The sequence below is a fragment of the Porites lutea genome, chromosome 6 (assembly GCF_958299795.1).
Source record: "Porites lutea chromosome 6, jaPorLute2.1, whole genome shotgun sequence".
In the NCBI taxonomy this organism is placed as follows: Eukaryota; Metazoa; Cnidaria; class Anthozoa; order Scleractinia; family Poritidae; genus Porites; species Porites lutea.
In genome coordinates, this window is record NC_133206.1 from 28,945,124 (window position 1) to 28,950,123 (window position 5,000).

The following is a 5,000-nucleotide window of genomic DNA, read 5'->3' on the forward strand; positions in this document are numbered from 1 at the left end:
TCACCCTTATATTTACAATGTCAGTATTGCTGCAATGAGTTTCTTTAATAAACAGTCATTATTACATAAGGGAGCTAGGCCAAACATGCGAGTTGATGAGTTATCCATCGCGATTCATTAAGAAACTTACGATCCTAAAATTTGTAGGAAACGCTAATGAAAGTCAAATTGACCCTAAGAAAACGTATGGAAATAATATTTGCAGGCATCTTGTGCATACTTTTCACAGATAAAACTTATGACTGTCCAACGTGATGGACACCAGTTGTTAGCCTGTGCAATGAGAAATTTTTCAACAAACAAATTAATAATGGCAAATATCAGTCATTAGCATTAGGATGCCTGATTTCCCGGGAAACATTTGCCTGTTCAGTTGCATCATAAACTTCCCGTATTTCCGAGAATAACACATTGCACGAATTAGAGACACCTTTGATCCTAAAAAAACATCATATGTAGTATTCCATTCAGCCAGTAAGAACACGCTGGGACCGACATGGCCGGTCTTAAGGCGAAGTCTAGCTCGCGCGAATCACGTTTCCGTAAAGGTGGGGGAGGGGAGGGGAGGAGGGGGTACAACAGGTAGAAATCCTCGAGCAGTTCTTTTGAATTATGCGCGTGGGAGTTACCATTTCTCGTTCTTTGAAAATAATACTAAAAGAGAAAGTCTTTTTTGACTTTGTGTTTTGACCTTCATCTTCATCGGTTGAAGTGTCTTTAGATTTAAAAGCCCTGAAAACATTGGGGGATCGAGCAGTGCTTAGTTTTGATCACGCACTAAGTACGACTGGGCGAGCTGGTCCGAACGACTTGAAGCACTGTCAGCACACACGTTGGCACGGGGCCGGGAAACTTCTTTATTTTGCGACATATATTCTTAGTATCTCATACTAGACCAAGGCCTCTTCAGAAAAGACCAAGAAAGCACAGGTACGTTTTTAATCCTCGCACTAACTTTGATCACGGTACTGAATTTGGAAAAGCTACACAACAATTCTTTTTAAAAATAAGATGACAGGAACAGTTTTAGGAGGCCTTGTGGGATTTTAAGATTTTACTTGCCACTGATACAATCACAATCAGTTTAGTCTCATCTGTGCTCCATTTTAAATGCTTGGTAAGCGATAAGTAATACATGACTGTTCGATGTTTAAAGTATTCATAATCGTCCGACGCACCTTCGGGAGCGGTTTCATAGGACCTGTGAAATTCATGACTATAATTTGAGGGGTTCTAACCATGATATCCAACTACCACTACCTAAAAAAATATTTTCTTAAGGGTTTATTTTCTTATCGGGGATGCAATGGCTTGGAACCAATTGTCAAATCAAACGCGTGAGATAGGGGATCTTACTAGCTTTAAACTCGTGATATCCTAGGATATACGTAACTTTTTATTATGTTTTTATCGTATTTCTTTAATGACTCATTTCTTGTTATTATATTGTATTTCAAATTATTACTATTTTTTACTAGTATTATTAGTCTCGCTTACCATACAAACTAGATAGTCACGTTTATGAGAGTCGATAGGAACAGATAAAATTGTCAATTCTTGTGCTAATTATTGTTAGTTAATCACTAGTCTTAATTTTTATAACTTGTAATTATCACACGGCATGTCTGAAGACCAGCTTGCTGAGCCATTTACCCTGTTTAAACTGAAGTTGAGTGATTTATTGATTGATTGTTCATTTGTTCATTTGGCCTATTTCGCCTTTTTGTAAAGTATACTTGTTTACGCGTGAAATATTTAGGCACATGTGTAATCTTCGCTGCACTTTTAGGAAGATGAGTCTGAGTTGAACTGTCACTAGTTTTAATCTGGTGATACTGTTAAATCCCTTTATTTTTAGATTAAACAATGGATGCAAAGTTCGTTATGGTTTTCCTGATGGCGGTCGTTTTTGTGTGCACAGATGCTTTACCTGCAAAGCTATTTTACAGAAAAGGTACTGTAAGCACTTTTAAAAATCTCTAAATGAACTTCGACTTTTGCAGGCTACAATTCTTAATTTGCTTTCCTTTAAACGTCTCGAATACGCATGTCCCTTTCGAAATCAGAATAAGTACAAAAAAAATCACTACTCCATTGGCAAATACCCATAAAAGGTATTTTTAGGATGTACGACAATTACCTCTATACTCTTGCGAGTAAAGAAGGGGAAGTTTTTACTATGATTAGAAACCTATGCTGAGTAAATGTGTAATTGCAAATTGTACTGACTTTTAAGGGCGTTGGAATCTTGTTCGGTACTTGACTAATGTCCAGTTCTTTCCCCTTCTAAATTTAAAATCCGTGAATTTTTGGTTTGAGTCGGCTACTTGACGAAGTGAGGGCGGAATTAGTTTGAGATATCTCGAGATCACTCCGATTTCTTGAGGAAGAAATAATTATTATTTTTGGCTTGCCCGGGATTTGGACGGACTTAACCCGAGACCCGTCGAATCATGTGGTTTCATGTGAAAATAAGCTATAAATAAATATAGTACACAAGTGGGTCAGTTTCGTGCGCGAAGTGGAAGAAAAGGGTCGACAAAAATAATCGCTTAGTTCAATTGGACATGCTTGGAAAGATGAAATGGTGGTAAAAATTACTTGGTTTGCCGCTATCTTATCCGAATATGGAAAAATAGTGTTTTTGAAGAATCTTGCAAAACTTTGAGTTGCTCCCGAAAGGTTATGATCGGAAAGATAATCGTTAGAATATTAAATAAAGTGTTCGTATCCATACCCGCGGAGCAGCCATCAGTCCTTGAGAACGTCTACCGTTTACATTACAGCTTTTTCAAAGGCAAAGGCCAGAACATTTAACCTGTGTCCTTTTCATTTGATGTTATTATCTATTTTAATGTCGTGTTTCAAAATTTCCCCTTGATTGAGGTCTTAATTATAAATTGATGTTTTTGAACTGTTTTATGGTGAATTTAAAACTACAAAAAGTTTGCACAAAGACGTTCTGTCTTTGTTGACAATGTAACGGTAATATTATACGAAATTATGGCGAAGCATTTTCATCATTTTAAGACAACACAGGGATACTTTTCAGTTTGGAAGAAGGTTGTTTTTCCAAGAAAATTTTTAAAATTAATAAAAGGAGAGATTTTTTAGATAATTGAAGACAAATCTCGCGAAAGTGATTGGAATTGATGGTTTGGCTAATGAGAGTTAGAGCAATTTTGTCCGCTTTTGTTCAGATGTCGAGTGCCATCCCAGTGCCATAGGAGATGTCAGCACTTGACAAATGTTTTTGGGGGTATGGGTACCCTTGGAATTGACTGAGCCATTATGATGACGATGCAACCAGGACAGGATAGGTTGCTCCCGGTCCATAACATTTCTTGTTAATCATGCGTGTTCGCTATTCGGGGAGCAGCCAGTTTACGTTGGCAATTCCGCGGAAAAATTCGAGCTATTTGCATACTAAGCAACGTCCACTATGGCTCCTCGTCTCCTTTTTCACCCATTTCAACCAACACTGAACAATTAACAACATTGCGGCACTCCCTCGTGCCCGTGACACAAAAAATCCTCACATACGCGTGATATAACGACGCTTTAAGTGTTTACAAAACAATTTGTTTGTTTGACAAGCGTAAACCCCTATGTGACAAAAGCCAAAGAATCGTAAATTATTTCCTTCTGCATTTATTGTCCTGTGAAATCCTGGTGCAGGTTCGTCCATTTTCGGTGCGCAACTAGCTGCCTAGCTTTTTAGAAAACAGCCGACATTTTGCGACATCACCACTCAGGTTTCCCCGCGAAATGACGTCTGGAAAACGAGCACAGAAATTCCTTCAAAGAGACTGGTAACTATTCCTCACGTCATTCCACTTTTTTTTCTGTTGCAGACGAAACTGGAAAGGACGCTGACCCAAAAAGGCTCACTAGAATTAGTGGTGCTTCATGTTCCTGTATTCCTAGTGGTGAGAAAGGGACTTTGTGGTGGCCGACTTGTCCATCTGGTTGGGAAGTATGCCTTTCGGCTTTACCGTTTGGAGAATGCTGTATTAAGCGTATTAGAAATTGATTTCAATAAGGGCGTGCAGTCTCGACAAGCAATTTTATAACAGATGACGACACACCGCGAAAAAATTAAACCGCTAACATTGCTTAACGTAAAATTTTGTTAAAACGAATAGGAAGGTGAACTAATTATGTCTTGGATTATTTCCGCGTTTTATAATAACTAATAATTAAAAAAGAACTTTTTAAACATTGACACAAGTTGTATTTCTTTCAATTTCGCATTGCAGTAGTGGTTACGTTACTAAATGAAATAAACATTGTTAAATCAAGCATTTTAAATTCACTATTTGCACTACTCTTATGCCCCCCAAAAAGCCTGAAAACTCTGGGTACGAGATTGCTTGTTGTCCGAAACAGCTGTAATGGAACTTTTCCTCTTTCCACTCCAATGAGCACACATGACGAATTGGGGTCGAGACTTGGGCGGACAATAGACCTTCCTCACGATACCTGCCATCTTAGCAAGCGCTTTAGGATTGATGGGATAAAAGCAATGTCACGTGGTATTAGGAGGCAAACAAGTCAACCTCTTCCCCAGGGTCTTCTCGCTTTCCAATATGGCGGCGGTAGGAGAGAAGTTTGCTGGGAAAAATGTATCCGTTCCTCACTCCCAGCAAGACTGATGGAAGAGTTCTCAGCCAACGAGGTGCACCTACAACCTACAACCTGACTTTCTGGGAAGTTTCCCAGCAGACGTATATGTCCAAACATTACTCGCCAGATTGGGTGTGAGCTAAGGGCAAAATTCAGACCTTCAGTGGAAGGGGGTGGGGGGGGGGGGGGGGGGGGGAGAAGAGTAGTAGCTATATAACAGCTATTCTAGACATCAAATCCCCTCAGATACCCTCACTTGAGTTGAGTCGACGGTCGGTTTTCGTATACCACCAACAACAAGGTAGTCTATGAGCCTAGACTGCGTGGACGCGGATCCGGAGCCCATTATTTGAGTTTTAACCACCGATTAAAGT

At 39.3% G+C, this 5,000-nt stretch overlaps 1 long non-coding RNA gene across 1 annotated transcript; it reads left to right on the forward strand.

The window, feature by feature from the left end:
• The first annotated feature begins 575 nt into the window (after window positions 1–575).
• Window positions 576–4,272, forward strand: LOC140941053 (uncharacterized). The gene is made up of 3 exons (XR_012166417.1): window positions 576–930; window positions 1,859–1,954; window positions 3,855–4,272. It is a non-coding gene; the product is annotated as an uncharacterized lncRNA (long non-coding RNA).
• The last annotated feature ends 728 nt before the right edge of the window (window positions 4,273–5,000 follow it).